The sequence below is a fragment of the Melospiza georgiana genome, chromosome 24 (genome assembly GCF_028018845.1).
Source record: "Melospiza georgiana isolate bMelGeo1 chromosome 24, bMelGeo1.pri, whole genome shotgun sequence".
NCBI lineage: Eukaryota > Metazoa > Chordata > Aves > Passeriformes > Passerellidae > Melospiza > Melospiza georgiana.
In genome coordinates this window covers 5,926,496-5,950,956 of record NC_080453.1, presented here as the reverse complement: position 1 = coordinate 5,950,956, position 24,461 = coordinate 5,926,496, and positions in this window count along the sequence as shown.

Here is a 24,461-nt window from a genome sequence, read left to right as displayed (position 1 = left end):
TAAATGTTGGAGTCAGAAATTAAAAATTCTGTTTTAACCTTGGAAGAGCTGCATGTGTGTGTCGTGTTATTTCGTGTCCTATAGTGACAATCTGCCCTCCCATCCAAGTGCCCTGGTGGCTCACAGGGCACCTGAGCTGCTGCCACTGTCATATTTTCTGAAAAATCCCTTCACCAGGATTTCTTCTCCTGGGAAGATGAGAAGTCTCAGCTTCTCCATGTTTTGCTGCTCTGGAACATGGCCTGGAGATTGTTTATCCAAACATGTGAATTGTTTTTAATTAATGGTCAATCACAGCCAGCTGTGTCAGACTCTGAGTCAGTCAGGAGTTTTCATTACGCAAGATTTCTGCCTGTATCTTTCTCTTTCTTTAGTATAGGTTTAGCATAATAGAGTATAATGTAGAATATAATATAGTATAATATAGTATAATGCATAATATAATATAATATAATATAATATAATATAATATAATACAATATAATACAATAATATATCAGCCTTCTGAGAACATGGAGTCAGATTCTCATCTCTCACCTCACAAACATCACATCCTGCAGGATTCATCTTCCAAAATTCCCACCTGCTGGGCACAGGGGATGGAGTGGGTGTGCTCTCCAGTTCCTCAGGCCCCAGCTCTGCACAAGAATTTAACTCCACATCCAGAGTCAGGCAAGGAGGAGCAGAGTGAGGAATTGGAAACAAATTGTGAGCAGATGTTGGGCAGAATAATAAGGAATGTGTGGGAGGCCCAGCAGGATCTATGGATGAAGCAAAACCAGCAGCAGCTGCTGTCCTGGAGGGAGCAGGAACCAGCCTGGAGAGAGAAACTTGTGCTGTGCAAGTTCTGCTCCCCAGGGCTGCCCCTGCAGCAGCTCCTGCTCTGCTCTGCTTGCACAGTGAGAAAAATGCCAATCACTTGTTTTTAGAATTTTAAAAGTTTAATAGTAATAAAATGGTTATGAAAATAGTTATATAATGTCAGCGATGGAGAGAGCCGGGGAGACTGACTTGGTGATCAGAATCTCATTTTATTGTGGGATGCAAACACTTGTATACTATTTTAGGGAGACTAGTAATGTGTACTACAATGATTAGGTTAAAATCACATACACAAACTTGTGCATATAACAACATCTCTTGCTTGCAGAGTTTAATGGGATTTTCTTTTTCTGGTAAACCTGTCTGATTAAATCTTCTTGCAATCCAGGTCTAATTTTCAAAGTTCTGTTTGCTTTTGCCCAGGCATCCTGTTATCAAATCTCTTATGTTAACCAGGTCCAAAATCCATCATCTGTCTTATGTCCCCCAACATTCCAACAACAGAATTAGAGTAATAATAATTTGGACCATTAGAATTTAGGACAATATGAGACAATAAAAACAAGGAGTTATGTACAGTCCAGGTAGCTTTTCTGGGCAAAATAAGCCTGAAAAAGGACCCACATTAACAGAGGATTAACCCTTAAAACCAATAGCCTGCTGCATATTCATACACCTCATACATGATGCACAAATTCCATTCAAACACAGGATTCTGTCTGATCAGAGTCAGCTTCTTCCTCTGAATCCTGACCAAGTCTTCAGGGCAAAAAATTCCTTGCATGGTGATAAAATCAGTGACTTGGTTCTCTGGCTTGTGTCCCTGATCCTAGTTGGAGTGAAAACTTTATTGCATGAACAATAAAGTTTCGTTAAAGGACTTGGGTGAGTCCTGCTTATTTCTGTGTAAAAACTTAATTTGCAAATTAGAACATAGGGACCCCTTGGACATGGGTTGGGAAGAGAAGAAATCCTTTACAAATACCCCAAAGGAGAGTTTCTCTATTTACTCACAAGAGTAAAGATCAAAATGTATTTTTTTGTCATTAGCACGTTCTAAAATAGCCTGTAATGAGTGAGTCAGAGGAAATGCTGGGGAGAGAGCGAGGCCTGTCATTCAGCACATGAAAGGCTGGAAAAGCTCTTTGTCTGTTTTACAGATTAAAGTATGAAGACTGGAGATCACTACAGGCTGCAGATAATGGTGGAGCAGCTACAACCTTGGAGCAGTGGAAGGATGTGCTCTGGGCTGCTTCCCTTGTGCTGGAACAATATTGGCAGAGGGGCCACAGCCCTGACCCTGTCTGTCTGTCCTGGCTACCATCCCTGCTCTGAAAATATAAATTTTTTTTTCCAAGAAAACACCTCTTTTAAGTGCTAATATTGATATTTAGAGTGGGGGTTTTTTTTAAGGGCTCTTTAAGCAAAATGGAACCTTATGTGTGATTCACCCCAGCTTGCCAGTCAGGCACAGAGGGGTGTGTGTACAAATCTGTGCACACCCAGCCATGGCTGTGGATGGTGGGACTGGAAAACTGAGATGTAGTGAGTGCTCATCATTTATGTTTGGTCACCAGGTTGCTTAATTGCTGCACTAATGACACCCTGTGTCAGAAAAAGGCAGGAGAAAATTTTAAACATTTTAACAAATTAAAAAGGCAATAAATGCAAACTCAGTCTGGACATCACAGGATGGTTTTTTAAACCAGTAGCTGAATTACAGATGAGGAGGCACCAAAAGGAACCTTGTTTCCAGTTCTGTTCTCCATTTGAGCAGGTCTGAAAGCTCATTCATTTTGTGTCATAAAGAAACTTTCCCCAGCAGCAAGTGCCTGACCTTGCCCAGAGGCTCAGGGTGGGAGCCACTTTTGCCTTTTCCAGCAGAAAATGAGGCTTCATTTTCCATGCTGTGGGTCATGGTGGGATGGGACCAGGGACAGGACATGGCCAGGGACAGTGGGGCATGGGGGGCTGTCCCCAAGGTGGGGGAAAGGGCTGAGGTGACAGCATGGGTGACAGCAAAGGCTGAGGATGTTTTAGGGGCTGGATGTGTGAGGATGGAGCTCCTCTGCCCCCTCTCCACCCCTAAAGCTGGGGGTGCTCAGCCTGGAGAAGACTCAGGGGTGCCCCCATCACTCCCTGCAGCTCCTGAAAGGTGCCTGTGCTCATCTGGGGCTGGGCTCTTTCTGCAGGAACTGACAGAACCAGAGCACACAGTCCCAAGCTGCCCCAAGGGAAATACAGGTTGGATATCAGGAAAAAGGTTTTTATGGAAAGAGTGATGAAGTTCTGGAATGTTCTGCCCAGGGAGGTGCTGGAGTCACCACCCCTGGGGTGTTTAACAAAGCCTGGATGTGGCACTGGGTGCCAGGGTTGAGTTGAGGGGTTGGGGCTGGGTTGGACTCGATGAGCTTGAAGGTCTCTTTCAACCCAGTGATTCTGGGAATTCTGTGATTCTGTTCAAAAGGTGAACAGATGTCACTATAGGACATGAAAGAACACAAGCTCACACTGCTGTTCTCAAGGTGAAGGAAAAGGGAAGTTTATTTTCTGACTCCAACATTTATAGTTTTCCAAGAGTGACAGTGGATTGGAGGGTGACAGTGCCACCTCTCCAATGACACTGGACAAACCAACACCCCATCAAATTTCTCTTCTTCCATAAAGGAATGCAAAACAATGAGTTATTTACAGAAAGTGTGTGAGAAAGTTCACTACAAGAATGTCAAGAATATCAGAAGGCTTAGAAAATCTTAAAAAACCAGGGTGACAAGCAGATGTAGCACTTGGTTTAGTGACGCTGGGCTGTTTGTTGAAGGCTGGACTTGATCGTGGAGGTCTCTTCCAACCTGGTCATTCTGCCACCTCTCTCACCTCCCTCCCTTCTCTCCATGGTTATCTGCAGGTGTTGGGGATCAGGTCCTTCACCTCCAGCACAGTCCTGCAAAGCTGGGCTTGATCTGGAATATAAAAACTGTGTAATTTTGTGATGAAAGGGTCAATTTGTGCATCCTCATCAAAAGGAGCAGGACCAGGAGTGGAATCAGGAGCTGGGACTGTGATCCTGGTGCTGCCCAGAGTGCAGGCAAAGCCTATCAGAGCCCAGGTAATTTGATTAGAAGTGAATTGGCCTACATCAGAGCCTGAAAAATCCAACAGATTTGCTGCTGATAAAATTAAAATTAGAAACTGAATTGATTAGCCTGTGCCAGCAAAGGAACCAAAATGTCAGAGGCACCAGCTGCACATTTGCATTTGGTACTTAGCAAAGTTCTCACCAAAGCGAGTGAGAGATGTTTGACATTTCCATGATTTCTGCAATTCTAATGTATGTTTTATTGATATTAACTACAAAATGCAAGGGAATAATGAAGTGAGGAACGGCAGGAGGGAGTTTGGTCATTCCAGCTCTGTGTCTCACACAATGTGTGGTGTGGGGCTCCTGCTTTGTCATTTTTGGGAGGAATTGGTGCTGGATTGGGTGTGTGTCATTTTTATGCTTATCATGCTGGGAAAAAAGAAAACTTGGGGAGTGTAAATCCTGGTGAAGTTTTAATTGGGAACAGTTATTTTGAAACATTTTCTTCTCTGATGTATTTTTCCTTGGGGACTTATTACTGTGGGAAAATCCTATCACGCTTATGCAAAGTTTTCTGCCAGAGTCTGTTGGGATATTTTAATTTCAGTTTCACAATGAGATATTCAGGAATATTGTGAATAAATTGGAATGATTTTACAATGGGAAATTACAAACATTTTCACCAAAGGGGGATATTTTACGTTGTTTTATTTTTTAAATAAATAACACCAAAAGTTTATTTTCCACTCCTCAAATCCAGGGGCATTTCCAGTGTGCTGTGTGAAGCTGTGCCCATGATTGCTGGTATTCACTAGCTGCCCGTTGCTGCCACTGCTTTCCCCCTCCCCATCCCAGCTCTCTGCCATCCCTCACCATGCTTGGCTTCCCTTCTGTCCCTACAGACTAAAATTATAAATATGAAAAGCTTTGTTCTCTCAGAGTGAAGGTGAAGGAAAGCCTATAAATTTTACAGCCTGTGTCTGAGAATCCAAAGGACAGCTGCAAATTCCCTTTAAAAGAAAAATCCCTCCTGCTTTATAAATATTAATTGCAAGTCAGTGGTAAAGGAGAGAGAGGAGCAGCCTTTGGCTCTGATCTGTGATTGTTTGACTAATACAAGCAACAGTTTGAACACGCCAGTAATTATTTGATGTGACACTAAATTAGAAGTTTCGCACTTCATATTGAAGCTTGGCTTCTCCAGAGCAGGAGGAATGTGATTCTGCAGGTCAGGGTGATGCTGAGCAGATCTGGAGATTAAATCTCTGCCAGGTGGGTCAGGAAGGGCCACCTGGGTGAGGTCCCCAGGCTGTCCCCAGGGATGGCATGGGAAGAGTGAGGCTGTGCTGGTGCCTTTTTGTCACTACCTAAAAACACAGGCCAGACAAAATTAAGGCAATAAAAAGCAATTCTACTTATTGAAGGGACTTCAGGGACATTTAGGGCAGACAAAGCCTCCCAGGGCTACACCCAAAATGGACAATGGGTCACAGATTTTCACACTTCTATAAGTTTGGTCCATTTGCATATTAGGTGTTCGTCTTCCAATTACAGCTTCAGCTAATGAAGTCATTTACCCCAAATTTGCTGCCCCCAACTCACTTTTGTTTCCATCTCTCAGGGCCTGAGGCAGTGAGGTGTCCTTGATTGCCAGGCCTGGAGAGGAATTGTTGTGTCTGCCCAAAATGGGGAAGCAGCAGCTCCCACTGTGTGTGGAGTTTGGAGTCATACACTAAAGAACTGCAGGATTACAAATACATGAAAAATATAAAAGCTGAAATCCTGAGGTATCAATGCCAGAGCACACTCCAGGAACACAACTGCCTCTAAATCTTATAACTAGGCACTGGAAATGTGGGGAAATGGAATTTTTCTTCCTGCCAGCAACATTTCCTCAGGGTCCGGGGGTCTGTGCAGTGGAGCCTCAGGAGAGGGTGGATGAGGCAAAGCCCAGGGAAGGAGCAGGATGCTGGTCCTGTGTTTTCCCCTGAGAATCCTAGGCTGGCAAAGAGCTCCTGCAGCAGCACAGCCAAAAATCAGGTCAGGAGTCTGCACAGGCACCCAGGCAGCAGCTGATGGGTAGAAAAGAGGAGCAGGGAGTGGCCACAGAATCAATGGTTATTTGGGTGATCCAGGCAGAGCTGGAATTCATCCTCTGGTACACTAACTGGGCATTTCTCATACCCTCCTGCACCACAGGGTTTGGGGAACACGGGGCATTGTTTCTTTTTTATGGCAATCATTAATTCCAATGCTGTTTATGAGGCAGGTTCAGGTGATGGGTGAGCTGACAGCTTCCTGCAGTCACACCAACACCACAAACAGCACCAGTCCCAAAACCTGCCTGGGGCTGAACAGAGTCCTGTGGATCCTTTGGGAACAGGCATACAAGGAATAAGCTAAGGATAACCAGAAAAACCTCCCCTGGATTCCAGGACCTGCTCACATCCCCTCACAATTCAAAGCCCAAGGCAGAGCGACCCTGGGTGACTCTGCCCATTTGAAGTCTGTGCTGTAATGCTGCTAAAATTACCAAAACCTCACAGTTCTTAGGAAATAGCCATTATCAGAAGCTACTTTTATTGCCATGGAAACGGAAAGATAACAGAGCAAAGTCCGGCCACATCTCTCAGCTGAAGGGGGATGTGTGTGATGGTTATGGATGAGCTGCTGGCCTGGGGGGGACTGGGGGGACTAAGGGGACTGGGAGGACTGCCAGGACAGGAATGTGAAGGGGTTCATGTGCTCATGTGTGTGATGTTTATGGATGAGCTGATGGCCTGGGGGCACTGCGAGGACAGGGATGTGCAGGGTTCATGTGTACATGGGTGTGTGCAGGGACTCTGCCAGCCTGTAGCCTCACATTTCTCTTCACAGAGAAAAGCAAGGCACAATTCTTCCCAAGAATATTCCTGGGATTTGCATTCGCTGAACCTCTCAGAGAAAGAAAACACAATTCTTATCATTTGCTGTGCCTGTGTTTGTGCAAAAGTAGAATGCAACATGGAGATTGTCCACCCACAGTGATGGTGTTTTGTTTCCTTGGCCTATCAGGGCCAAGAGAGTCTGTGTGTGTCAGGATTTTTGGGTGACAGTCACAAGATTCGGGGCAGTGTGAGCAGTTGTGTGCAGGGTTGAGTGCTTGGAAGGTTTAGTTTTAGATGTATAATAAATAATTATGCTGGCACTTTTGGATTGGTTTAGAGTAGAAGCTCACTGTCTAATACAGGTGATAGGTTTTGGGAAGTTATTGTAAATATTGTACACGTAGTTTTTAGTATAAAAAGGGGCAGGCAGAGTGCCTCTGACTGTCCTGCTGAGCTGACCTTGGCTGGACAGGAGAAAAAATTTTATAGATAAGAAACAATAAAAAACCTTGAGAATGAGGACTGAAGAGTTCTGACTCCTTCTTTGAGCACCAGGCTGTGAAAAGAGACTTTCTAACACATCTTGGGGTCACTGTGAGCAGCTAAAGCCCCCAGACATCTGCAGAGCCACCTGAGTGTTTTGTGCCCAGATTTTCCCCAGCACTTCAAGCCACCCAATTTACGTTCCTTTGAAGCACGAGACATGCTCAATCTCTAATTTATATTTTTAATTAGGACACCAAAGCGTGAGAGAGCTCAGGGGAACCATGTCCCTTTTAAAAACAAAGTTATTGCTTTAATAAACATGGGAGTAAAGCAGTAATGGACATGGGAGCTTCCCCTGGTTAAAAATTTAGTAATCCAGCCCTGCTCTTAATGAGACTGAGGATAAGTCCCGGGGAACAGGAACCTTTTTCTTGGCAGTGTGATAAGGATGGATGATGTGGGGAGTGTGAATGGCACAGCAGAGTCCCTCTGGCAGGGAGCTTTGGAGCTTCCTCACCTGCCAGCCTTGTTTGAGTCTCTCCATAAGGGAATTCCTGACCTGGCACCCACCTCTGAGGAGATGCTGTGATCTGGATAATGACTCTGAACTCCTGTTAAACCCCATTTTGTGCTGTGCCTTTCATTATTCCTGTCATCTTCTCCATTCCCCTGCTCCCTTTGAAGCTTTGCAGTGGCCCTGGCTGGCACTGAACTGTGGGGTCACTATTTCTGAGGAGCACATCTGCACAAGGACAGCAGGAAATAAGGGGCCCAAAACACCCCAAGGAGGGTCAGGGCAGTGGTGGGAGCTGGGGGGACCCCACAGTGACAGTGACAGTGACAATGACAGCACAGGGGACACTCACAGCCTGTGCAGCCCTGGTGACTGAGCTGTGGGAAGGCTGCTGTGTGGCTGGTGTGTTTTTAAGAGGCTTAAAAACAGCAGTAAGACCTTTCTGGAAACAGAATCAGTGACACCAAAGGTCCTCCCATCTCTCTGTGTGCTTGGGTGTCTTGGTTTCGAAAGCCAGGAGTCTGCTAAGGAAGGCAGGAGCCTCCCCTGAAATGGAGAATGTAAACCCTCCCTACCCCTCCAAATTGTTATAAATTTTAAATTAAGGGGTTCTCAGGCAAAAATATGGGAGCAGGAAATAACAGTTCTTTAATAAAGAATAAAAATAAAAGGATAAAATAAACAATGCAGTGAACTAAACCAACACTGCCAGAGCCAGAACCCAACCTGACACCCTGTGGGTCAGGCTGTTGGCAGCAGTCCCATTGGAATTGTGGCTCAGCCCTCCTGCAGTGTCAGGGCTGGTTCTGCTGGAGCAGGGATCCTGGAGAAAGGTGCAGTCTCTGCCTCTGAAGATCCAGGGGCAGAGGCAGCTGCTGTTCCTCTGGGCAATCCAGTGCAGAAGCCGTGCTGGTGTTCCAGAATCTCCAGATTCTATCCGGGTAGGAATGCTTGGCTCCTCCCCCTGGGCTCCCATCTCCCAATGGGATGCTGTAGTTCTTATCAGCCATGCAGGGACATTCAGTAGCTGTTATCAGCAATGTCCCCTCCCGAGGGAGGTGTGAATGTGGTCACTCAGAGAGAGAGATAAGGCAAACTGCCCTCTTGACAAAGGTAATCTGCGATACAGACGTCAATTGAAAACATCTTGCATTGCAATCTTCAGCCATCAGGAACAGCCCAGTGTCAGGCAATAGGAGTGTGGCTGCCCCTTTATTCTCCTTTTCAGCTTCTCCCTCCCCTGTTTCCTAGTTAAAGGCATAATTCTCTGTCATATCTTGCTTGGCAGAGTGTCAGGAGCCTGTGCCAGGCAAAGCAAGAAGTGAGACTGAAGGATTTCCTTTCAACATTCACTCAATGTAAAATTTTCTCAGTGTTCACCAGATTGTTTTGCATTCACCCTTGAAAATGCTTCTTGTGCAGAAAACTCTCACCCAGCCCTGTCCACCTGGCCTGAACCTCCTCGAGGCTGGAGTAGTGTCTGGCTGTTCTCTGAGTGGCTCCAGCTCTGTTCCAGCAGCAGGAAAGCCAAGGGCAGCACCCCATGGAGCACACACAGCCACAAGACAAATGAAGGAGGATGGATTTCTGCAAAACAAGCCAGTATAAAAGTCATTTATTCCTTCTTTATACTTCATTACAGCTGAAATGAGATCTTTCTGCTCAGAATTCAGATGCTTGGGATCCTTTCTAAAAGTGCTGTGAGCTCCTTCATCTCATTTTGGAAGAGATATATTCACATTGCTCCCGATGCACTTTGTTGTGTCCTGAAAGGCTGACGAACCTGCTGGCAGGAATTGCAGGAAAATGCAAGTAAAGCCAGATAAGTGTTGATGACAGTGCCTGCCACAGACCCAGGCCAGGTGAGCAGTCACTGACCTGTCCTGTGGCTCCAAGGTGTGCAGGGATGGAGATTCCCACTGCCCTGTGACCTCCTGCTTGTCCCCTCACAGTGACTCCTAGCAGGGTTGGTGCTCCCTCTCCCCCTGCAATCCCTCCTCCATCATTTGGGGATGTTTTCATCCAGGCCATCCTTTCCCCAGCTGTAGTGCAGAGTGTGACACTGCCCTGCCCTGCCAGGGGACAGGAGCTGCCTGATGCTGTCATTGGGGTCATTCTGGGGGTGGCTGTGTGTCCATCTGCACATCTGCACTGTGCAACGTCCTCCTGATGCCTTGTGCTCCCTGCTCTGGGGTTCTGATCCCTCATTCTGGGGTTCTGATCCCTTGTTCTGAGGTTCTGATCCCCTTGTAGGATGTTCTGATCCCCTGTGCTGTCTTTTCTGGGGTTCTGATCCCTACTCTGTGGTTCTGATCCCTACTCTGTGGTTCTGATCCTTGTTCTGGGGTTCTGATCCCCTGTGCTTCCTGCTTTAGGGTTCTGATCCTTTTTCTGGGCTTCTGATCCCTGCTCAGGGGTTCTGATCCTAATTCTGGAGTTCTGATCCCTGTTCTCACTGCTCTGGGGTTCCAATTCCTTGTTCTGGGGCTCTGATCCTTGTTCTGGGGTTCTGATCCCTGTTTGGGGATTCTGATCCCTTGTGCTCCCTGTTTTGGGGTTCTGATCTTTTTTCTGGGGTTCTGATCCCCTGTTGGAGGGTTCTGATCTTTTTTCTGGGGTTCTGATCCTTGTTCTGGGGTTCTGATCCCTGCTCTGGGGTTCTGATTCCTGTTTGGGGATTCTGATCCCTTCTGCTCCCTGTTTTGGGGTTCTGATCTTTTTTCTGGGGTTCTGATCCCTGCTTAGGGGTTCTGATCCCTACTCTGGGGTTCTGATCCCTGTTCTCCCTGCTCTGGGGTTCCAAACCATTGTTCTGGGGTTCTGATCCCCTGTTGGAGGGTTCTGATCCTTGTTCTGGGGTTCTGATCCCTGCTTTGGGGTTCTGATCCTTCTGGTGTTCTGATCCCTGTTCTCACTGCTCTGGGGTTCTGCCTTAGTGCCTTTGCACAATATATATGCATTTATTAGTCCTGTGTTAAGCAGTTTAATGAATCCAGGCCTTTGGGGAGAATTAACAGTGAATTAACACTGCATCTGAAAAATTAAAGGAATAGTCAAGCAAATTTCTTTTTATTGACTTTTAGTGAGCCATTTAATCCAAACATCTCGTTAACTGCAGTATAACGACGCACTGTAATGGCTTCTGCAGCAAGAACAATTAGCTTTGCAATTAGCAGAAGAGTGAGCACTCTGCAACGGCTGCACTTGGCAGGAACACCCTGTGGAGAGTGAACAACAGCATTTCCATGGGCAGAGCAATGCTTTATTCACTTTAAACCCCAGTAACATTTCCCTTATTGACCCATTGACCAAGCTGTGGAGTATTTTTGGGGTCTCCATGAAGGAAGAATTGAGAATCTGACTCCATGTTCTTAGAAAGCTAATTTATTATCATTTTATATTATATTGTATTATGCTATGTTATATGTTATATGTTATGATATTACATTACATTATATTATATTATATTATATTATATTATATTATATTATATTATATTATATTATATTATATTATATTATATTATATTATATTATATTATATTATATTATATTATATTCCATTTTATTGTGGTATACAAATGCATATATAATATGTCATATATAATATGTCATATATAATATATAATATTTTAGAGAGACTAGTAATGTGTACTACAATGATTAGGTTAAAATCACACACACAAACTTATGCATATAACAACATCTCTTGCTTGCAGAGTTTAATGGGATTTTCTTTTTCTAGTAAACCCATTTGATTTCATCTTCTTGCAATCCAGGTCTCATTTTCAAATTTCCATTTGCTTTTGCCAAGGCATCCTGCTATCAAATCTCTCATGTTAACCAGGTCCAAAATCCATCATCTGCCTTGTGTCCCCCAACATTCCAGCAGTACAGGATGGATTTCTGGGGAAGCCGGGGCTGCATGGAGCGCTCATTGCAGCCCTGCCTGCCCCAGGGATGCTCCTGGGGACCTCATGGCCAGGCTACTGCATGTCTGAGGGCACACACAAATATTTCTGCTCTAGGAATTTTCTCTGCCAAAGGCAGAGTGTGTCTGTGGCTGCCCTCCAGCCTGTTTCTGGGAGAATATCCGCCTGGGATTGAGCTGAGGTGTGGGATGTGATGGCTATCCATCACTCCAGCCCTGCTCTCTCTGGAGCTTCTCTGCCTTAGAAAACTGAAGACAACAAGCTTTGACATCTCAGGCTATTGAATAAATAATAACCATCAAAATGTCAGCATTTAGGTTTTATTTAAATCTCCTCACCAACAACACTAACTTAAACTTTATGATGCACCATTACAGCCTCCGAGAGCGTTCTGCCTGCTGAACAATATGTTCCATGAAAACTGATATCATCTGCTTGTTATCTGCAGCACTGCCTTGTAGTGGGGCTTTATTGATTTTCTGCACAATCACAGTAAAAAGCCTTTTTTTTACCCCCCCTCTGGTATCTTTTCATGACTCTGGATGATTTGTTTCCGCTCATCTGTCATTTTTCACCCACTCTTATCTTGGCTGGTTTATAATGGTGAAAACCCACCAGTCACTATTTATTTGCTGAGCCACATTAACAAACAGAAGCTGGAGTGGAGATGAGGGGAACTCCCCAGAGCTGCACAGGCAGACAGGCAGACAGACAGACACCTCACAGGTGTCAGGAAAATTAATCCACAAACACCAGAGATTTATGTCCAAAAAGGAGACAGAGGAGTCCTGGAACTTTATTCCAATAAAGGCAGAGGCCATGGCGCATTCCCCTGGGGTCTCTCCAATTTTTGGAGGACGCAGCCTCCTTTTTATCCCAATTTCCCAGCTGCATTTCCCTTCTCTCTTTCCCCATTTCTGAGGTACTTGAGAGGTTCAGACTTCCCAGAACATCTGATCCCAAAGATTCCCCTCTAACGTACAACCCTCCCTTTGAATTTTTAATTCCTATGGCACTTAGAGGTTTTTCTTCCCCATTGTTTCTTTCATCTTTCAATGTCTAATTTCATTTCTTAGCAACCCCACAGTTTATTTGTAAAAGAAAATATCTTTTTCTATTCACCAATCAGTGGAATTTTTCCCATGGTTTCTTTTATCTCCCAGCGCTGATTTTATCTACCAGCAGACCCACAGCTGGTTTGGAAAGATAAATCTGCTGTTCTTCTCACCAGGGGTGCCTGGAACAGGAGCCAGGAGCTCACAGGAGCTCTGCTGGTGATGTCCTGCCCACACAGGTGTTGGTGCTCCTCAGTGAGGAGGAGTGTGGTGGGGAGGAATCTGCTGGCACGGCTCTGTCCCTGCTCTCTGCCTCAGGGACCAGAAAAGGGTCACAGCTGTCTCAGGGACCAGAAAAGGGTCACAGCTGTCTCGGGGGGATAAGAGGAGCTGGAAATTCACCCAGAAATGTCCCAGCAGTGGCTTTAACCCAGCCATGGGTGTCTGAAGCCACCCCTCCCCTGTGGTCAGTGTCCCCTTGCTCACACCCTGCCCAGGGAGCTGCTGCCCTGTCCTCGCTCCATCTCCAGCAATAATCTAAAGTCAATTTGCTATAACAATTGAGACTGTTCCCTTTGATGAATTCCTGTTTGCCTTTAATTTGTTACAAGATGATGAGAGTTGGAGGAAATGTTCAGCTGTCAGGAAAGTGCACTCTCAGACACTTAAATTTGTGAACTTTGATATCATCAACTGAGTCATTTTCCAGGGACTCTCTTCTAACTCCCAGCACTGCCAGGGCTGGGTTTTCTGTCTTTCTCACATTTTCCATGGCACCAAGCTGGATATTTTACATGAGGAAGCCCTACCTGTGCCTTGGTGAGATTTAGATGCTTTGAAATGTCACTTGCCATATGTTGCCACGATTATTATGAATTACATTCAGATGAAGAGCAGCTTCTCCCAGGTCTGGAGTGCCAGACCTTTGCACTTCACAGGGTGCCAAAGAGCCCCTCAGGAAATGCCACTAATAAACAAACCTCATCTCTGCCCAACTAGGCACTTATTTCATTTTAAGCTTTTGATTTAGTGGCTTTTGAACTTGACTTTTTTGCCTTGGACTTGCAAGGGCCATGGCAGGGCTCAGCAGGGACATTCTAGTGGCACCAGGGTCCTAAATAATGCCATTATTTCCAGATAATGCCCAGATAATTACCTCAGTTCAAGGCAGAGGTGTAGAGCAACACTGCTCAAGCAAGGGATGTTGGAGCTCAATGCCAGACACAAAACTGGGAGGGTTTTCCTGCTCTTCCCCCACAATTCTTTTTTTTTTCTGGAAAAATAAAGAATTTTTCCTCCACAATTCTCTTTTGCTGGAAATTCAATTTCCAGCAAAATTCCCACGATTTTGCTGCAGCTTTAAAGCAGGCAGGGATACAAATGGGGGAAGAAAAATCTCTTTGCATTTCTGAGGGTTATGAAATAATCAGGTGGCATTTCCCTTCATCACTACTAATCACAAGAACAAGCTCTCACAAGGAATTAGTTTGCACTGAACCTTCTGTAAATCTTCGAAGCCACAGACGAGAGGCAGCAGAGCTGCAGATTATGACTTTTTAAAGTTAAATTCATTACCTCAAATTAGCATCAAGCTCCAGAGCCCTGCAAGCAGAGCTGATGGCACAGCCCCTGCCCTGAGCTGCGCTGCACAAACCCAGTGGGGTGAGCAGCAGACTTGAGGGCCAGGCTGGAGAGGAGCAGCTCATGTTGCTGTGTGCCCCAAGCAGGGTCTTCTCTTGATAGAAAAGATCATTGGTTATCAGGCAAAAAATATTTTAGCATTGATTTCTGTCACAGACATCTTTTCATGAAAATCCTTTCCTTAGGATTTTTTCCTCCTGAGAAGCTAAGAGGCCTCAGGAACAAAATGTAAACATTGATTATCTGCTGCTGTGGAATGCAACAGGTGCATCTGTGATTGGTCTCATGTGGTTGTTTCTAATTAATGGCCAATTACAGTCAGCTGGCTTGGACTCTCTGTCCGAGACACAAGCCTTTGTTCTCATTCCTTTCTATTCTTAGTTTAGCCAGCCTTCTGAGAAGAACCTTTCCTTCTATTCTTTTGGTATAATTTTAATGTAATGTATATCATAAAATAATAAATCGAGACTTCTGAAATGTGGAGCCAAATCCTCGTCTCTTCCTTCAACATAAGACCCCTGTGATGACTGTCACAGATTTCTCATCCCTTTCAAGACACCTTTTGCTACACTGGTGTGTTTAAGCTGAGCTTAGCCCAGGCATGGGAGCTGTGTCCCTGCAGCAGGGAGATGTCACGAACATTTTTTCACAGAAATCCTTTCTTTCAGATTTCTGCATCTTCTGGAAGGCAGAGGCCTCAGAAGAGAATGTAAACAATTGTTATCAGCTGCTGTGGAATGCAATGGGATGCACGTATTTTGACCTGTCATTGGCTCATGTTCCCATGTTTATAATTGAGGGCCAATCACAGGAGCAAGCCGGGGACTGAGTCCCTGGACACAACTTTGTTATAGATTCTTTCTTTCTATTCTTAGCTTAGCTAGCAGCTCTGCAATTTCACTCTTTATTCTATTTAGTATAGTTATAATGTATTATGTATCACATATCAATAAATCCAGCCTTCTGATCAAGAAACAAGATTCTCGTCCATCTCTCATCCCCAGCGACCCACTCAGGACGCTGTAATAGTGAGAGGCAGAGGGGAGGGAGGAGGAATCCTGACCTTGGAGTTCTGGTTGGATGAGCTCCCATCTCCCTGGCAGGGACAGAAAAGGGGCAGCAGGCTCTGGCAGGTGTTAGCTATATTTTTATCTATTACCAACCTTATATGAAGATCTGCAAGCCGCAACAGTTCGGGTAGAATAATGGTGAAGTTATCATGGGGTGGAAAAGTAGATCTTGGGGTTCTCAGAATGGGGGTTCAGGGAGCAAGATGGAGGAATCTGGGCGTGTCCTGCCTTTCTCCTTCTTCTTCTTGGCCTCCATCTTCTGCTGTGATGGTGGCACTTTGGGATTGGTTTAGAGTAGAAGCTCAGTGTCTAACATAGGTGATAGGTATTGGAAAATTATTGTACAGAAAGTACAGGTAGTTCTTAGTATAAAAAACTAACACCACCCCCAGGGCTGGAAACAATTACCGGCTTTGTGTGAGGAGTTACAAGCCACAAGAGTTTGAATAGAATGATACTGAATGAATCACTATCACAGGGTGAAAATGTGGAATTCTGGGGTTTTTAGAATGGGAATTCAGGGGGCAAGATGGAGGAATCTGGGTGTGTCCAGCCTTTCTCCTTGGCCTCCATCTTCTGCTGTGATGGTGGCACTTTTAGGTTTAGAGTAGAAGCTCAGTGTCTAACATAGGTGATAGGTATTGGGAAGTAATTGTAAATAATGTACACGTAGTTTTTAGCATAAAAAGATAACACCGCCCTGAGGGTGTCAGTGTGCCTCTGACTGTCCTGCTGAGCTGACCTCAGCAGGGCAGGAGAAAATTTTTTACAGATAAGAAACAATAAACAACCGTGAGAACGAGAACTGAAGAGTTCTGACTCCTTTTTTGAGCGCTGGGCTGGGAAAAGAGAATTTCTGACACATCTCGGGGTCACTCTGAGCAGCAGAGATCCCAACAGGAGAGGAGCATGCAGAGGTCAGGTCTGGCTCCTGGGAGCACCCTGGGAACATGGCACAGAGTGCCCCTCCCTGTGCCCAGAGCCATCTGTGCTGCAGCTCGTTGCTCAACAGCCAATCCAGGCTCATTTCTGTGTGCACAATGGAGGGAAATGGCTTTGCTGCTGGGATCAATCCTTCAATCGAACTTCTCTCACTCCATTGTAACTTCATTTCATGACCTGCTCGAGGATTTTTCAGGTTTTTCACTTGACAGAGCAAGAGCTGTGGAGAGAGGGACGTGAGGATAAAGAGCTCTCTGCTTTCCATTCAAAGCAGAATGACCTGGGCAGGAAAGGAAAACTCAGGAGCTGTGATGATAACACTGCTCATGTCGTGCTGCTCTGTGTTGTGGCTTTGTGGGCTTTTCAAGCAGGGCTCACCACCTACTTGAGCATCTTGTGCCGCTCATGAAATGCTCCTGCCAGCACGTGGCTGTGATGGTGTTCACAGAGGTCTGAGGATGAGGGAAGAGATGAGGATCAGACTCCATGTTCCAGAAGGCTTGATTTATTATTTTATTAAATATATTACATTAAAACTATACTAAAAGAATAGAAGAAAAAGTTTCATCAGAAGGCTTAGCTAAGAATAGAAAAGAAAAGAATGAATAACAAAGGTTTGTGTCTCAGCTCTCTGTCCGAGCCAGCTGGGCTGTGATGGCCATTAATTGCAAACAACCAACATGGGCCAATCACAGATGCACCTGTTGCATTCCACAGCAGCAGATAACCAGACAACCTTCTTCTTTTCATAAAAGATGTCTGTGACACTTGGGGACCCCTTGGTCCCCCCAGGACACAGCCCTGGAGCCTGTTGCTGCTGGGTTGTGCTCAGGGCTCTGGGTCATGCACTCCCCTCACCACTCAGCTCCAAAATCATGAGGGCAAACCCACCCCAGCCCTGCTCCTGGGACACCCCGATGCAGCTGCAGCTCAGGGTGATGAAAAATGGATGAAAACAAGACAGGGAGGAGAAGTGCTGGGTCAGCCTGGGGAAACAGCTCTGTGTGCCTGTGAGCATGAGCCTGGCTCTGCTGTTGCTGGATCTAATGGCTTTTGCAGTTCAGTTTCTGGCTCACTGGAGCATCACCTGATTGAAGGCACAGGGGAAGGGCTGGGCCATGCCCACACTGCCACAGCCTTTGGTTCAGGCTGGGTGAGCACTCAGCAGTGCTGTGGCTGCCTCCAGGTCTGCAGCAGTGTCAGAACCCAGGAAATCCCTCTGGCTGCCCTGGAGGACTCAAAGCCCCTACCAGGAGGCTCAGAGACCTTGGCACAGAGCCCCAGACCCCTGTGTGCCTTTGATTTAGCCCTTGGAAAAAACGATTACCAACCATATATGAAGAATTGCAAGCCACGAAAGTTTAAGTAGAATGACAGTGAATTTATCACAGGGTGAAAAATTGATTTTTGGGGTTTTTAGAATGGGGGTTCAGGAGGGAAGATGGAGGAATCTGGGCATGTCCAGCCTTTCTCCTTCTTCTTCTTTGCCTCCATCTTCTGCTGTGATGGTGGCACTTTTGGATTGGTTTAGACTAGAGGCGGACTATCTAACATAGGTGATAGGTATTGGAAAATTATTGTAAATAAAGTAGACGTAGTTCTTACTATGAAAAGCTAACACCACCCCCAGGGCAGGGACTGTGCCACAACCTGACCTGCCAGACAGACCTCAGTTTTGGGAAGGATGAAAGTTTGACAAGAAAGTCTCACACATGTGTATGCTTAGCAGAAAGATTTTTGAATGTAGAATTTGAAGAAGGAATAGAAATGAAAGCAAGTTTTGATACAGAAGAAAAGAATTGCTGAGCCAGTCTTACTGGATAACCAAGGAGGCAAAGGGTGTGTTAGTTAGAAGGGGTTTTTTTGGCTTAGAGCAAAGGATAAACCCACCCTAAAAAAGAAGATGTCTTTACCAAGCAGAAAGATAGCACAGGCAAACAAGTCAGCAAAGTTGAAGTAGAAAAAACGTCTCGGAATTTTCCACTGCAAGAAAACTGAAAACCAACTTCTAGCTTAAACTGTAATGTACTGACTTTTAGTGATCGGAGAACACTAACATGAATATGGTAATTACAGTAGTTATGATAGGCTATAGATAAAAGTTAAGGTATAGATTGGTTCTGCTGTATTGAGATGCTCAGCAAAGTATATAATGTATTGTAACCAAAGCCAAAGTATATAATGCAATATAACCAAAAGAAAAGTATATAATGCATTGTAGCCAAAAGAAAAGTCTAGAATGCATTGTAACCAAAACCAAATGGTCTCCAGGCCTGCCTGCAGCTGGAGCTGACAGCTGTAGGCACAGCTCTGTCACCCATAACCCTGGACTGCTGTAACCTCTTGGATGGAATAAACTGCATTTTGAGGAGCAGCCTTGAGTCCCACATCCCTCATTCAGGCTCTTACACCTCAACAGGTCAGAGAAGGAATGCTATAAATAAGGAAAAATAAATAACCTTGAAAAGCAGAACTGACGAATCTCGACTTCTTCTTCAGTCACAGGACTGGGAAAAAAGAGACTTTCTAATACCTCAGGGTCGTCTCAACCACAGAAACCTGAGATCTGTTAATTATGCCATTTAATGAGATGACAAATATTCATATTTCAGCAATGACTCTGCTCGTGCTGCATTCAGCTCCTCGGCTGCAGTGACGCAGCTTCCCCCCATTCCCTCTCTCCTAATGAACAACCACTTAGAATTTTAAAAAGTGGAGAATATCTTTCTGAGTTAATTAGCTTGAAATTAGCTTAATCACAGCTCATTTAAACTTATCTAAACAACAGCATGAGGAACTCTAGGAAAACTTGGGCTCAGCCTTACTCAGCTTTCCACCCAGCGAGCGGCCAGCTGGGGGTTTCACTCCTCTGTACCAGGCTGATTTGAATATTAATTGTGTGTGACCTGTTGCATTCAGCTCATGCAGATCCAGCCCACAGCTACTTTATTTACCTGCTCTGCCTCCTTCAATAGCTGTCAGGAGGGATGAATAAAGCCTGAATTAGATCCTGAACAGAGAAACGTCACGCTGGAACAAGTTTATTATTTCATGTGCTTTTCAGGGTTCCTGAACACGATGTTAAGATCGGATCAATTGAACATCTGGGTTTCCTGGAGGCTGAGGCGGGATCATGCAATATTTACACCGATAGTCTGAGATCAAAGAAGGCAGGGAGTCTTTAAGAAAAGCTCCGTGCAGAGGGATGAAATGGAGTGCAGGGAAGCACAGCTGAAATCCAAGTCAAGCCCTGTCCTACCCTGCTGGAACCTGACAGAGAAGGACACCAGGAGGTCCCTCAGTGCCGTAAGGAACTGCTGGGACTTGGGCACCATCAGAAGATCCACGAGACCCTGGGATCCACTTGGCCCACTGTGGTGGGAGCACACCTCAGGAGTTTGCTCTCTGTGCTCCCACCCAAACTGCCATGATTTTAACCTGCTCTTAGCTTCAACTTCAAAGAAGGCAGACCCTTTAATGCTGAATTTTGGTTTCCAGAGCAAATTCCACAGCACATTCCCCCCACGAGCAGCTGGGAGCTGCATGGCAGCAGGAGATGCTGATGGCAGTGCCAGCCCTGCTGCTGCTGCGAATACAGAGGACAGAGAAGGGTGGAGGCAGAACCCTCAGAGATCTCATTAGTGGGAAGCATTCTCCAACTGCTGCTGTATGGCTGTCAAAGCCCAGCCTGCTCAGGGCTCCAGAACCATGTCCTGGGCACAGAAAGGAGCAGGGACAGGCTGGGCTGGGCTGGGTTACCTCTGAGCAGAGAGCTCTGGGCTGTGGGGTGTTCCTGAGCTGTGCCACTGCCCATCTCCTTGCTGCAGAGGTGGAGGAGCATCCATCCATCCATCCATCCATCCATCCATCCATCCATCCATCCATCCATCCATCCATCCATCCATCCATCCATCCATCCATCCATCCTCACTGCAGAGCAGCTGTTTATGGAATCTGAGGTGGAACGTGGAAGGTTCTGTTTCTGTTCCATTGCACCAGGCTGAGGCTTGTTCTGCTGGGGATGAGGAGCAGCTCACCCCAACACATCCTGCTGAACATGAGGAGCTGTGACCGTGTTCACAGGGGTCTGAGGATGAGGGAAGAGACGAGAGTGTTGACTCCATGTTTCATAAGGTTTGATTTATTATTTTATGATATATATTATATTAAAACTATACTAAAAGAATAAAGAAAGGATTTCATCAGAAGGTTAGCTAAGAATAGAAATGGAAAGAGTGATAACAGAGGCTTGTGGCTCAGAGAAAGTCAGCCAGCTGACTGTGATTGGCCATTAATTACAAACAACTCTATGAGACCAATCACAGATGCACCTGTTTCATCCCACAGCAGCAGATAATCAATGTTTACATTTTGTTCCTGAGGCCTCTCAGCTTCTCAGGAGGAAAAATCCTAAGGAAAGGATTTTTCATGAAAAGATGTCTGTGACAAGGAGCGGCCCAACCTGATACATCCTGCTGAGGATGAGGAGCAGCTCACCCCAAAATGTTCTGCTGGGAATGAGGAGCAACTCAACCTGGCATGTTCTTCTGGTGATGACAGGCAACTCACCCAGGTACCTCTCTAATTGCAGGTTTGCTGCATGAGCAGATTATTTTCACTGTGTCAGTGCTTCCCAGAAGGAGCTCACTTCAGGAACACTCTTATTTCCTGTATCATGGAAAATGTAAGTAGTGTTTAGGGCCTGTTTCAGCACTCTGGTATTTGTGCCACTCTCATTAGCTGTGTGAGGCAGCGCTGTGCTGCACCACGAGTGGCACAACTGCTCTGTTTTTAAATCAGACACAAGATCAAAATACTTGAGGGCTCCTTGAGCAGAGAAACAAACACCCTCTGCCCACTGCAGTCATACCTGGTCCCTCTGGCTTAGTGAATACTCTGCAGTTAGCAACAAGGTGAATTTTAATTCCAGACCATTTTTGCAGTCCTGCTGCTCCTTGTGTGTGTTGTGTCTAATAACAATGTGAGCCATATGGTGCCTCCAGCGCTGGGACTGCAGCCATGGGGTAACAGATGCAAAATGGCCCAAGATAATAGATGGAAAAGTTTGTATTCTCACTTCTGAGGAGCTTGAAGAGCTACCAAAAACATCAACATGAAATATTCAGCAAGTTAAACATGGCTGGAGTACATGAAGTCCAGCCCAGCTGGAAATTAGTTCTTCTGGGGAGCCTTTCTAGGACACTTTGGAGGCACAGCTCCAGAGCCATGTCTGCAGGATGCACTGCCTGAGAGCTGCTAGAACATCTCCTTCACTGATCCTTTCAGGAACTACCCAAAAATGTCCTTCAGAGCCAGCTGGGCAGGGCCTGGAGCAGGGAGAGGGCTGAGGTGGCACTCTGAGGTCCTTCCCTTGGCTGGATTTGAAACTCCCAGACTCTTTCCCTAGGCAGATGCTGGCCTTGCCTACAGCACACAGCTGAGCTCTGCAGAGTCCTGCCTCACCCAGACAGCCAGATCCCATCGTCCAAGAATTTCCAAATTTGTTGGCACAAAATGAAGTAAAATGAAAGTTAGATTCCAAGGGATAACTTTTAGAGCTCCTGCAAAGAGCAGAACTGGTAGAGGACAAGTCAAAGCAGCTCCCAGCCCATGTCAATACTGCGCTGAGACCCCACCAGGGCTTGGCTTTGCTGGCAGCTCTCTCAGCCCCTTGGCTGCTCTGACACAGGGAAAGGAGTGGAGTGGAAGGCAGGAGTGTATTGAACACCAAGGAAAGCTCCTGAGGATGCTGTGTTTGGGTTCACTGCTCTCAGGGCACAGCCTCAGTGCTGAGGAGCTGGTGTTGCTCATTAGAAAGGCATTAAAACACGATTTCTAATGACTGCGGAGTTCCACAAATGCCACCGCCCCATCAAACAGTTATTCAGTTATTGATTTGCATTAAACAAGTAGATAAATACTTAATCTGAGTAGCAGCAGCACTCTCATCATAAAGTGAATTAGTGCCTAAAACGTCTCAGGCTCATTAGCAGGCTCAGAGCTGTGTCACTGCTCCCAGAGCTGCAGCCAGAGCTGTTCATGACCCACATCCCCCCAGCCCCATGGCTGAGCCCCCCAGGCTGCAGGACATGAAATGAACTGCAGAAAGATTCTTTTTTAGAAGGGTAAACTGACTGAAGGTTTTTTCTCTTTACATTGTTGGTGGAAAGGAAAGAAGTGCTGGGGGGAGAAAGGTGTTCTAAAAGCTTATTTAGTTCTCATCATTCTTCTTTTCATTCTGTTAATAAAGTTTTCTTTATATCCTTTAAAGTTTTGAGCCTGCTCTGTCCCTAGAGCATTTTCTCCTAATCCTTATCTCAACCCCATGAGCTTTATTTTAACTAGTCTTCCCCTCCTCTTGTCCAGCTGGAGCAGAGGAAGATGAGTAAATGATTTTTGTGAGTGCACAGGCCTTTGGCCAGAGGTCAGCCCACCACACAACCTGCTTTGTGCAGTGCCTCCAGAGGATCCATGGGCAGCAGGAGCAGCTTGGGGGGACACAGCCTGCTGAGGCACCTCCCATCCTGCCTTCTCTGAGCACCCCAAATCTGCTGTAATGAAGTGTGGAGTGCCAGGGCAAGGGAACAGCCTATAAGAATCAGCCTATAAGAATCATTACATGACCACACTGGGTTACATTTTAAACCCTAAAATCTCCTCTTTGGGCCCTTCTGCCAAGCTGGCAGGGTCTGCTCTGAGCCTTGGGCCTGTCTGCAAGCAGAGGGGATTGTTTGATCCAAAGGGGATCACCTTCAGCTGGCCATGCCATTGTTTTCCAGTTGTTCAGTAACTGAAGGATCTCGAAGCTTGCTTTCATTTCAATCTTGCTTATAGTTTCTATATTCTCAAAATCTTTTCCAGACAATCATATTTATAAGGCTTTCTTGTTTCATCTTCCCCAACAGGGTGGGATGTTCCCCACACTGACACCGTGTCCCGGCACGGGGCAGGAGCAGCCTGTGCTGATTTACTCCAGATTTGAGCTGGGAGTAAATTGGAAGGCATGAATCATCCTGACGCAGCCGCTGCGGAGATGGATTACCTGCTTTGGCAGCTTGCTCCTCTCTTTCCACAGCCCTGCTTTTCTCCTCTCAGTGAAGTTTCATTTCCCAGACACAGAAGCTTCCTGCTCCATGCCCATGACCCAGGGAGCCCTGTGTCACTCTCCAGGTGCTCCCATGGCCAGGCTGGACCAGTGGTTGGGAGGCACTGGGTGATTCCTGCTAGTTGAAAGCTGGTGTCCCACTCCAAACCCAGGCTTAGGGCCCCCTCCTTCCATTGGCACCTTCAGACTGTCAGCCACAAGCAGCATTGGGCTGAAATAGTGCCACATTAGCTCTGTCTGCTACAAAAGTGGGTGCAAAGCGCACCATCTCTTTCTGCCCAGGCTGCTACAGTTGTTCAGCACATTCCTTCCCAACTTTCCCCCCAAGAACTGCATCTTCTTTTGTCCCAGATTGCAAGGCAAATTGTATTCTATTTACCATTTATGGCAGTTGTTTTCTGTTCAGTGGGCAGTTTTCCTTATCTCTTCCACAACTGGGGAGACCCCTGCTGATAACAGCTATTGAATGTCCCTGCATGGCTGATAAGAACTACAGCATCCCATTGGGAGATGGGAGCCCAGAGGGAGGAGCCAAGCATTCCTACCCGGATAGAATCTGGAGATTCTGGAACACCAGCACGGCTTCTGCACTGGATTGCCCAGAGGAACAGCAGCTGCCTCTGCCCCTGGATCTTCAGAGGCAGAGACTGCACCTTTCTCCAGGATCCCTGCTCCAGCAGAACCAGCCCTGACACTGCAGGAGGGCTGAGCCACAATTCCAATGGCACTGCTGCCACCAGCCTGACCCACAGGGTGTCAGGTTGGGTTCTGACTCGGGCAGTGTTGGTTTAGTTCACTGCATTGTTTATTTTATCCTTTTATTTTCTTCCCTAATAAATAACTGTTATTTCCTGCTCCCATATTTTTTGCCTGAGAACCCCTTAATTTAAAACTAATAACAATTCAGAGAGAGGGGGCTTACATTTTCCATTTCAAGAGAAGCTCCTGC